Source organism: Aethina tumida, chromosome 4 (genome assembly GCF_024364675.1).
Source record: "Aethina tumida isolate Nest 87 chromosome 4, icAetTumi1.1, whole genome shotgun sequence".
Taxonomy (NCBI): domain Eukaryota; kingdom Metazoa; phylum Arthropoda; class Insecta; order Coleoptera; family Nitidulidae; genus Aethina; species Aethina tumida.
The window spans coordinates 14,577,904-14,590,839 of record NC_065438.1 but is presented as its reverse complement, the minus strand read 5'-3'; the positions used below and the strand labels follow the sequence as shown (position 1 = coordinate 14,590,839).

General features: G+C 21.6%; 1 protein-coding gene across 1 annotated transcript in view; it reads right to left on the bottom strand.

Annotated features, from left to right (window-relative positions):
* LOC109607173 (general transcriptional corepressor trfA-like) overlaps nucleotides 1-12,936 on the bottom strand; it is a 214,501-nt gene that overhangs the window by 160,395 nt on the left and 41,170 nt on the right. Inside the window, exon 2 of the mRNA XM_049966835.1 lies at nucleotides 7,776-7,820. The gene's annotated coding sequence lies outside the window, so the exon portion shown is untranslated. The remainder of the gene's footprint in view (nucleotides 1-7,775; nucleotides 7,821-12,936) is intronic.

The following is a 12,936-nucleotide window of genomic DNA, read 5'->3' as shown; positions in this document are numbered from 1 at the left end:
AAAATAATACTTATTATATTGATAACTCAGAATTATTTAAACTGGAAGCTACTTTTATTATTGAATTGAAAAAAAATTGAGACTGATAATAATTAAATAGTAAGATATTTTAATAATATTGATAAAATAGTTCAAAATTTTCAAAATCTTTATTCCAAAATGAGTATTTTTCAGATTAAAAATTTAATTTTCAATATAATTTTTTTTTAGTTTTATTAGAATATTCACTTTTTTTAAACTACGAGGTAATATTTATATTGAAAAGAACAATGTTGGACTAATTCATTACGAGAAACAAGTTTAAAATTGATAACATAATTTAAAATAAATTTTCAACTTTAATTATTTTAGTCTTAATTAAACGTTGATAAATATTTAAACTATAGAATAATATTATTATTGAATAAAAAAATAATTATTAAATTTGTTCACAGAAATAATTTAAGAAAGTATTTTGACTTTTAATAATTAAAAAATTGATAAAATAGTTTTAAGTTTACAAAATTTTTATTTTAAAATTAATTCAGTAAATTTTTAAATATTTTTTCAGATTAAAAATTTGATTATCAGTAAGATTTTTTTAGTTTTTTCATTTTCTTAAACTAAAAGTTAATATTTGTAATAAATAAAAAAATTTTGGTGAAATTTATTACAAGAAACATTTTAAAATTATTGTTACTTCATAATTATTAATTATTTACTTCAATTCAATAATGATAATAGACAATTAGAATTATTTCTAATAGAAATTAATTTATTATATTATAAACATTCACAAATATTTAAACTAGAAATCAATATTATAGAAAAATATTTATTAAATTCGTTTAGAGAAATAATTTATAAAAGAAGTTCATAATGAAATTAAACCTCTATATTTTATTAAGATATTCATATTTATATAAACAAAGGGATAATATTATTATTGATTACAAATATAATTGTTTTTTGTACATTTTATTGGTTTTAACTTATTTCATAAAATAATAATAATACTATAATATTATAATAATGTAAAATATTCATTCAGAAACTATAATTTTACTCATTTTTAATATCTCAAACAATTATTAAAAAAAAATAATTTAGTTTATCACTTTCACATTTAAATTAGTTTTAAATTAAGAATTTATATAGAGAATTATCTCCAAAACAGCAAAATAGACTGCTTATGTTGTTTTATAATAATTATTCAAATAAAAAAATTGTTTAGTTTGTAAAAATGTTTGTAAATTCATTATAATATATATTTATATTATTTAAAACAATGTTATAAAATATTCAGTCAAAGGTGCTGATAAGATTGTTAATTTTACACCTTTTATTAACTTAAAAAAAGTATTGGTTTTTATAAAATATAATAATATTATATAATATTTTGAGCAATATTTTAAAATTACTAATCCCAAAATATATAGATTACTTTGCAATTTACTCATTTTAACAGATTTCATTTAAATAATATTTAAATTAAAATTGAATAACAATAAAATATTGAATCAAATACACATTTAGTTAAGACTAGTTAAAAAAAATCTATTACAATAATACAGAACAATATTTTAAAATAATTATTCGGAAAAAAATAATTTGTTTTAAATATATATATTTGATTAATTTTGACATGTTTCATTTAAATTAATTTTAAATTAAGAGCTCAAAACAATACTTTCAAGATGTTCAAAAAATACAGTTAGGTTCTTAATTTTATGTATTTTATACGATATATCCTTTTAAAAGAATAATATAATAATATTAGATAATATTCATTTTGAACAATATTTTAAAATTATTCAATAAAGTACGTAGTTTAGTTTGTAAAATAATTATTTTAAAATATAGATTTCAGTAGGAAAACATGTTTTATTTTTCAATATTTTTCATTTAATTTAAGGTTTATTTATAGTTTAAAAAAAATCAGTATAATTTTCAAATTTTATTTATTTTTAATACATTACATTTAATTTGGATTTAAATTTTTAGATTAGAACAATAGTGTGATTAAGCCAGTCGAAAAATATGTTTAAATTGTTAATTTTTTTATTATAATTAATCAATTTAATTCGACTAAGAAAACTGTATAATAATATTAGACAATTCAGAATAATATGTTTCGAATAATTGTTTACAGCAGTTCTCTGAAATATTTAGTCAGAAAATATGTTTAGTTATTACCTATCATTTTGTTAATCAAGTTTAACTTATGTTTAATTAAATTAAATAATAAAATAGTTTTGTAAAATATTAATTCAAAATAATAATTCAGTAAATATATATAATAATCAGTCAGTAAATATGATTAAATTTATAATTGAGGTCTTTAAATGTTTCAGATTGTGAAAAATGGCGGATGCGCCCAATTTATTAGGATGGTGAATGCGCCTCAATAACACATGAAACGAAAAACACAATTTTAAAGTACGAAGAGCAGTTTGAAGCATTGTGCGATTAGCCGCATTTCCCTCGCACACACACGGAAAATAACTCGAACGGGCGTATTTCTTATAAGGGGTAGGGGGTCTAGGCGCGTGTGTATTAGTTGAATGAAGACATTTTCCCTCGCGTTCCCGTACCTTATTTTGTTTCGCCGGCCCCCCGAAAAGTAAATGGAACTTAATACGGTTTGCTTTCACTAAACCTTTATTAATTTTTCGCACCCCCCATTACGCGACCGGTATCCGAGGTGGCACCGTTATTTATAACATCTCTTTGCCACTCGACCTTGAAAGATTTTTTGCCGCGTCGAAGACTTGTTCCGGAAGTCCGGAACGGTTAATATCGTGGGCGGATTGATGAATGGTATTATGGCAATGGTAATTTTAATTGGACCAAGAGCAAGTGCCCTATTAAATCGGCAGTGAATCCTGAATGTTAGCGGGGAAACGTTGGTTATTAATGGCAGGAATATGATTCCCGCAAATGACGCCCGGTATTTATGTCCGACACTGGCTTTGCCATCTTTATTGCACCGTTCTGCCATTGTTAACAGTGACTGGAGAATATTGCGGCGTCCCTACTCTCGTTATTTTAAATGCACTAATTAATTCATGGCGAAGGCGAATTGAAATCGGGGCTGTACGACTGTCAATTCACTATTTAAGCTGTTGAATATACACGGTGACATAGAAACTGGAACACATAGATCCAGTGGTCACTTTCATTGATTTTTAGTGTCCTGTTTAAGGTAACAGAGAGTGATAAATGATTAAAAATTCATTCAAAATCTATAATTTTACTCATTTTTAATATCTCAAACAAAAAAAATAATTTAGTTTATCACTTTTACATTTAAATTAGTTTTAAATTAAGAGTTTAAATTAATTCTCTAAAACAGCAAAATAAACTGCTTATATTTTATAATAATTATTCAAATAAAAAAATTGTTTAGTTTGTAAATTTGTTATAATATATATATTTATATTATTTAAAACAATGTTATAAAATATTCAGTCGATGATTCTGATTAGATTTCATTTAAATAATATTTAAATTAAAATTTAGTAACAATAAAATATTCAACCAAATACATGCTTAGTTATGTCTAGTTAAAAAAAACTATAACAATAATATTAATATATTAAAATAATTATTAGGAAAAAAAAATTGTTTTAAATATTTATTTAATTAATTTTAACATATATCATTTAAATTAAGTTTAAAATAAGAGTTTAAACAATACTTTCAAGATATTCAAAAAATCCAGTTAGGTTCTTAATTTTTTGTATTTTATACAAATATCCTATTTAAAAAAGGTCTTCGCTTTTAAAAGAATGATATAATAATATTAGATAACATTCATTTCGAAAAGTATTTTAAAATTATTGAATAAAATAGTTTATTTTATAAAATAATCATTTTAAAATACAGATTTAAATAGGAAAACATGTTTGATTTGTCAATATTTTTCATTTTATCTCAGGTTTAACTGTGTTTAATAATATTAGTTTAAAAAAATCAGTATAATTTTCAAATTTTATTTATTTTTTTGAAATATTAATATTTCAAAATAATTATTCGGAAAAAATAATTTGTTTTAAATATTTATTTAATTAATTTTAATACATATCATTTAAATTAAGTTTATATTAAGAATTTAATAAACAATACTTTCAAGATATTCAAAAAATCCAGTTAGATTCTTAATTTTATGTATTTTATACAAATATCCAATTTAAAAGAGGTTTTCGCTTTTAAAAGAATAATATAATAATATTAGATAATATTCATTTCGAAAAATATTTTAAAATTATTGAATAAAGTAGTTTATTTTATAAAATAATCATTTTAAAATACAGATTTAAATAGGAAAACATGTTTTATTTGTCAATATTTTTAATTTTATTTAAGGTTTAACTGTGTTTAATAATAATAGTCTAAAGAATCTAAAGAATCCAAAGAATCTAAAGAATCTAAAGAATTCAAAGAATCTAAAGAATCTAAAGAATCTAAAGAATCTAAAGAATCTAAAGAATCTAAAGAATCTAAAGAATCTAAAGAATCTAAAGAATCTAAAGAATCTAAAGAATCTAAAGAATCTAAAGAATCTAAAGAAAAGAATCTAAAGAATCTAAAGAATCTAAAGAATCTAAAGAATCTAAAGAATCTAAAGAATCTAAAGAATCTAAAGAATCTGAAGAATCTGAAGAATCTAAAGAATCTGAAGAATCTGAAGAATCTAAAGAATCTGAAGAATCTAAAGAATCTAAAGAATCTAAAGAATCTAAAGAATCTAAAGAATCTAAAGAATCTAAAGAATCTAAAGAATCTAAAGAATCTAAAGAATCTAAAGAATCTAAAGAATCTAAAGAATCTAAAGAATCTAAAGAATCTAAAGAATCTAAAGAATCTAAAGAATCTAAAGAATCTAAAGAATCTAAAGAATCTAAAGAATCTAAAGAATCTAAAGAATCTAAAGAATCTAAAGAATCTAAAGAATCTAAAGAATCTAAAGAATCTAAAGAATCTAAAGAATCTAAAGAATCTAAAGAATCTAAAGAATCTAAAGAATCTAAAGAATCTGAAGAATCTGAAGAATCTGAAGAATCTGAAGAATCTGAAGAATCTGAAGAATCTGAAGAATCTGAAGAATCTGAAGAATCTGAAGAATCTGAAGAATCTGAAGAATCTGAAGAATCTGAAGAATCTAAAGAATCTAAAGAATCTAAAGAATCTAAAGAATCTAAAGAATCTAAAGAATCTAAAGAATCTAAAGAATCTAAAGAATCTAAAGAATCTAAAGAATCTAAAGAATCTAAAGAATCTAAAGAATCTAAAGAAAAGAATCTAAAGAATCTAAAGAATCTAAAGAATCTAAAGAATCTAAAGAATCTAAAGAATCTAAAGAATCTAAAGAATCTAAAGAATCTAAAGAATCTAAAGAATCTAAAGAATCTAAAGAATCTAAAGAATCTAAAGAATCTAAAGAATCTAAAGAATCTAAAGAATCTAAAGAATCTAAAGAATCTAAAGAATCTAAAGAATCTAAAGAATCTAAAGAATCTAAAGAATCTAAAGAATCTAAAGAATCTAAAGAATCTAAAGAATCTAAAGAATCTAAAGAATCTAAAGAATCTAAAGAATCTAAAGAATCTAAAGAATCCAAAGAATCCAAAGAATCCAAAGAATCCAAAGAATCCAAAGAATCCAAAGAATCCAAAGAATCCAAAGAATCCAAAGAATCCAAAGAATCCAAAGAATCCAAAGAATCTAAAGAATCTAAAGAATCTAAAGAATCTAAAGAATCTAAAGAATCTAAAGAATCTAAAGAATCTAAAGAATCTAAAGAATCTAAAGAATCTAAAGAATCTAAAGAATCTAAAGAATCTAAAGAATCTAAAGAATCTAAAGAATCTAAAGAATCTAAAGAATCTAAAGAATCTAAAGAATCTAAAGAATCTAAAGAATCTAAAGAATCTAAAGAATCTAAAGAATCTAAAGAATCTAAAGAATCTAAAGAATCTAAAGAATCTAAAGAATCTAAAGAATCTAAAGAATCTAAAGAATCTAAAGAATCTAAAGAATCTAAAGAATCTAAAGAATCTAAAGAATCTAAAGAATCTAAAGAATCTAAAGAATCTAAAGAATCTAAATAATCTAAAGAATCTAAAGAATCTAAAGAATCTAAAGAATCTAAAGAATCTAAAGAATCTAAAGAATCTGAAGAATCTGAAGAATCTGAAGAATCTGAAGAATCTGAAGAATCTGAAGAATCTGAAGAATCTGAAGAATCTGAAGAATCTGAAGAATCTGAAGAATCTGAAGAATCTGAAGAATCTAAAGAATCTAAAGAATCTAAAGAATCTAAAGAATCTAGAGAATCTGAAGAATCTAAAGAATCTAAAGAATATAAAGAATCTAAAGAATCTAAAGAATCTAAAGAATCTAAAGAATCTAAAGAATCTAAAGAATCTAAAGAATCTAAAGAATCTAAAGAATCTAAAGAATCTAAAGAATCTAAAGAATCTAAAGAATCTAAAGAATCTAAAGAATCTAAAGAATCTAAAGAATCTAAAGAATCTATAGAATCTAAAGTATCTAAATAATCTAAAGAATCTAAAGAATCTAAAGAATCTAAAGAACCTAAAGAATCTAAAGAATCTAAAGAATCTAAAGAATCTAAAGAATCTAAAGAATCTAAAGAATCTAAAGAATCTAAAGAATCTAAAGAATCTAAAGAATCTAAAGAATCTAAAGAATCTAAAGAATCTAAAGAATCTAAAGAATCTAAAGAATCTAAAGAATCTAAAGAATCTAAAGAATCTAAAGAACCTAAAAAACCTAAAGAACCTAAAGAATCTAAAGAACCTAAAGAATATAAATAATCTAAAGAAATTAGGAAAACAATATTTTTTAATATTTTTTATAACAATTATAAATATACAAAGAATGTATATATTTATTTTTTCCGTTTTCAGAAAATTTAATAATAATTAATTTTTATTGGTATTGTACATTATTTCTTGAAAGTGTTTATTAACAAATATTGTATCAACGAGATTTTTTTTTGTTGACGATAATTGTATACAAAAACGTTGTCACAAAAATAGTAATAAGAATATTTAAAAACTAATCAACTTTATATGGAAGAGTGATACACCAAAGTCGACAACAGGATCCATGTGTTATATCTATTTTCTATGTTTCTGAGTATATTTCATCACCGTCTCTTCACATGTTGGCCCATCTGGCCGATCAATTACAGTCATCTATTAATTAACGAGCGGAATTGTGTTCAAATAAAATTCGAAATTTTCAAATAATTAAACGAGAATAATTGCTATTCATCAAAACCATTCTCACTGTCACTCGCCAATACTCATACGCACACACAGACAGAGACAATGAACGATCGTAACGTGTAAACCTCTCAAATTAATCGAGGGAAAATGGATGCGACGCTGTGAAAAATTCATTCGTACTCGTAACGAAAATAAAAATAAAAATAAATTCGTATTCGCCATGTAAAATTTAACGTTTCCGGGCGTACAGAAAACTGTGGATTTTTGCATCACGTTTTCAATATTTTCATAATATGACGAACCATCTGCTCAAAGGTTTATAATTCAGGTTGCATGTGTGTTCGGGAGTCCCATTTGCAAGTTAAGTAATCCAATATTCAATCAAATACACATGAATGGCTGCAGTACAAACTAGCACGTCATACAACCGGAGGATTCACTTTGATTTTGCAATTTATGGAATTCAATTTGCTAACTTTATTTTATGTTATTTCTTCGGAGTGTTTGCTTATTAAGATTTTCGGATTTGTTACTTACCTTTGAGTATGCGGATTATGTGGGGAATATTAGAGTCCAACGACCCTGAAAATTCAATAAAATCAATAAGTTATTTATGAGTATGTATGAAGCTGTATATTATTATGTGTCTTTGTGATATTAGCTTATTAATATAAACAATTTTAATACTTATAATAGATTTTTATTGTAACTTGATTGTGTTGTATATGGTAAAAGATACAACGGCCCTGAAAATTCATAAATAATATCAAAATATTAATTATGTATAGATCGTGTATATTATGTTTTATGTAATATTAGTTTATTACAATACTGATAATAGATTTTTATTGTACATATTTTAATTGTATTATCTAGTATATGGCAAATTATACAATTTTTGTATTGTTTTATATTTTTTATATTTTTTAAATATTTTCTGGGAAATATAAATTTAAATAATATAAAATATCTTCTACTGCACAATTCATAAAAATTGTTATTTCTGTATACTATCTTTATATTTTCTTGGAAATATACATTTAGTCTAAAATCAAATACATAAATTTCTGTGAAGTTTAAAATGCAATTCTTAAATTATTTTACATTTTTGTACATTATTTTTTAAGATTTTCTTGTAACATTGATAATATTAAATAATTTGAAATATTCTTAAATTGTCTTACATTTCTGTATATTATTTTTAAAATATTTTCTGGTATATACATTTTGATAGTATGGTGTCTAATATAAAATATACAATTATTAAAATTACTTAAATTTTTGTGTATTAATTTTGTAATATTTTCTCATTGTAATATATTATATATATTAATATATTATATATTATTATATTATACTAATATATACAGGTTCATAAAATATAAAATATACAATTCCTAAATTATTTCATATTTTTATCATTTTCTTAAAAAAATAATTTGAAATATACAATTCATAAATTGTCTTGTGGGAATATACATTTTAATCTCTTGTTTTCTAATAGTATACAATACTCTACTTGATAATACTTGATAATGTTGTCTAATATAAAATATACAATTCTTAAATTATCTTAAATTGTTGTATATTAATTTTGTAATATTTTCTTGAAAATTAAATATTTGAATATTAAATTTTCAAATTTTTATAGTATTAAATAATCTGAAATATACAATTCTGAAAGTATCTTAAATTTTTTTGAATATTTATTTTGTAATATTTTCTTGAGTACTCAAATTTTTGTAACTTTATAAACTATAAACAATACAATTTTGAAATTACTTTGTTTTTGTATATGTTTTTTTTTGCTTACCACGAATATTTTGATAGAATTGTCTAATATACAATACAATTTTTAAATTATCTTAAAATGTCGTATATTAATTTTGTAATATTTTAAGTTTTGCTGATTTTATCTAATATAAAAAATAAAATTCTTAAATTATTATATATTTTTATACATTATTTTTAAAATTTTATAGTATTAAATAATTCGAAATATACAATTCTTAAATTATCTTAAATTTTTAAATATTAATTTTGTAATATTTACTTGAAAACTCAAATTTTTGTAACTTTATAAATATATAATTTTTCAATTACTTTATTTTTTGTACACTTTTTTTTTGCTTACTACAAAAATATAAGAAATAAAATTCTTAAAATTAAATTATTATATATTTCTATTAATTATTTTTAGAATTTTCTAAAAAATTTAAATTTTATAGTATTAAATAATTTGTAACGTACAATTCTTAAAGTATCTTAAGTTTTTAAATATTAATTGTGTAATATTTAATTGAGAACTCAAATTTTTGTAACTTTATAAACTATAAACTATACAATTTTCAAATTACTTTATTTTTTGTAAATATATATTTTTTTTGGCATACGACGAAAATAAAATGTTTTGTCATGTTAAATAATTTGAAATATCCAATTCATAAATTACCTTTTACTTCTGTATACAATTTTTAAAATATTTTATTTTGATAGAATTGTCTAATATAAAATATACAATTTTTAAATGATCTTAAATTGTTGTATATTAATATTGTAATATTTTAAGTTTTGCTGATTGTATATAATATAAAAAATAAAATTCTTAAATTATTATATATTTTTATACATTTTTAGAGCATTAAATACTATTTTTATAATATTTTCTAGATAATATACATTTTGATAGTATTGTGAATATAAAATATACAATTCTTATAGTATCTAAAATTTTTGAATATTAAGTTTAATTAAATATTTTCCTAAAAATTTAAATTTTTAAGTATAAATTATACAATTATTTAATATTTTTTACATTTTTTTTTTTGAAAGTACAAATTTTAATGCCAAACAACTTGAAATATAAATTTTTAAATTGTCTTGTATTTCTCTATATTATTTTTATAAAATTTATTTGGAAATATACATTTTATATATACATATACAGTTCTTAAATTATCTTAAATTTTTGAATATTAATTTTGTAATATTTTCTTGAAAATTTAAATTTTGGTAAGTTTATAATCTATTCAATTTCTCAATTCTTAAATTATTTTATATTTTGTATATTATTATTTTATTTTTTTTTTTTTTTTCATTTTAATGAAAATATAAATTTTGATAATAAATAATTTGGCTTTTATAAAAAATTTAATTCTTAATTTATTTTATATTTTTGTATACCATTTTTATATTTTCTTTAAAATATACAATTTGATATTATTGCATAATAAAAATATATAAAATTCCTAAATTATTTTAAATTTTTGAATATTAATTTTGAAATATTTTCTTGAAAATTTAAACTTTGGTAACTTTATTATTATTTTATATTTTTATACATTATTTTTTGCATTTTCATGAAAACAATACTTTTATAACATTTTCTTGGAAATATGCATTTTAATACATAGTACTATCTAATATAAAATATATATTCATAATTTATCTTATTTTTTATTATTTTTTTAATATTTTCTTGAAAACATGAAAAAATTGTCATTTTATAAAATATAAATTATAAAATTTTTTTGAAAATATAAATTTTAATATTAAATAATTTGAAATATAGTTCTAAAATTCTTAAATCGTAAATTTGTGTATATTAATTTTGTAAAATTTTCATGAAAAATAAAATTTTGGTAACATTATAAAAATATTATAATTATAATTTTTTATATCATTTTTTTTGCATTTTCATGAAAATAAATTTTCTAAATAATAAATTTTGATAATATTATATATTAAGGTATAAAATATAAATTTTTATATTATTTTAAATTTTTGTATAATAATTGTATAATACACTTGTATAACAATGTAATACTAAATTTTATTCGATAATCTGCAGGAATAAATCAGAATAATCGAGCCGTGCAAAGCTGTTCCCGAAAGGAACGATGATCCGGACGCAAACTGGAATATTACACAGCAGTAAAACGTACCGCGAACCCCCATTAACATTCAATATTTGTAAGAGTAATTTTACTGCCGGCAAACCCAATAAAACATGTCGCAGTGAAAAATTCAAATTCCGATCGTTTTTACGGTCCGGAAATTCACTTCGACATGCAATAAAAACGGTTTCGGCATACGATAAGGGCACTTGACCTTATTATCGCGTCGCGATAAATCGGCGTGGCCCGCGGCTGACGCAATAACGGGCCAGGTGGGAGGCAAAATCCGGCGTGCGTCAAGTGCACCCCGATCCGGCATACGCGGCTCGTCATATCTAACGCCCCGCGTTCGTGTTCACAGGGCGCGGCGATAAATCCCCCGCGACGGATTTACGCCCCGGCCGCGGCGTTTTACAACGCCACGTGTAATTTTCCTGGTCTATTACTCACCGCCGCCGCCCCAAATAATCACCGTCTCTTGCGATGAGGAAGTTGGGTTAGGCACTGTCTTATACTATGTGAATTATCTCAAAAGATTTTGAATCTTTTCTCTAAAAATATTATTATTGATTTATTAAATTTTAATAACTTGGATGAATGTACATTTTCTTATTTTCTATAAAATTCGACAGTCAAAAATTTGTTGTGTGTATTTTTTTTTTAAAAAAAACGACACCAATAAAAAATTTTAATTTTATTTAGAGTCTTTAACAATAAAATATTGTTTGTAGTGTAAAAATGTCAGTAAAATATAGTAATAAAATCAACTTTTTCAATATATAAAATTGTTTTCCTTACAGAATGGACCATTTTCTCTAAAAAAAATTATTATTGATTTATTAAATTTTAATAACTTGGATGAATGTACATTTTCTTATTTTCTATAAAATTCGACAGTCAAAAATGTGTTGTGTGTATTTCTTTTTTAAAAAAAACGACACCGATAAAAAATTTTAATTTTATTTAGAGTCTTTAACAATAAAATATTGTTTGTAGTGTAAAAAGTCAGTAAAACATAGTAATAAAATCAACTTTTTCAATATATAAAATTGTTTTCCTTACAGAATGGACCATTTTCTCTAAAAAAATTATTATTGATTTATTAAATTTTAATAACTTGGATGAATGTACATTTTCTTATTTTCTATAAAATTCGACAGTCAAAAATGTGTTGTGTGTATTTCTTTTTTAAAAAAATCGACACCGATAAAAAATTTTAATTTTATTTAGAGTCTTTAACAATAAAATATTGTTTGTAGTGTAAAAATGTCAGTAAAATATAGTAATAAAATTAACTTTTTCGATATATAAAATTGTTTTCCTTACAGAATGGACCATTTTCTCTAAAAAAATTATTATTGATTTATTAAATTTTAATAACTTGGATGAATGTACATTTTCTTATTTTCTATAAAATTCGACAGTCAAAAATGTGTTGTGTGTATTTCTTTTTTAAAAAAATCGACACCGATAAAAAATTTTAATTTTATTTAGAGTCTTTAACAATAAAATATTGTTTGTAGTGTAAAAATGTCAGTAAAATATAGTAATAAAATCAACTTTTTCAATATATAAAATTGTTTTCCTTACAGAATGGACCATTTTCTCTAAAAAAATTATTATTGATTTATTAAATTTTAATAACTTGGATGAATGTACATTTTCTTATTTTCTATAAAATTCGACAGTCAAAAATGTGTTGTGTGTATTTCTTTTTTTAAAAAAATCGACACCGATAAAAAATTTTAATTTTATTTAGAGTCTTTAACAATAAAATATTGTTTGTAGTGTAAAAATGTCAG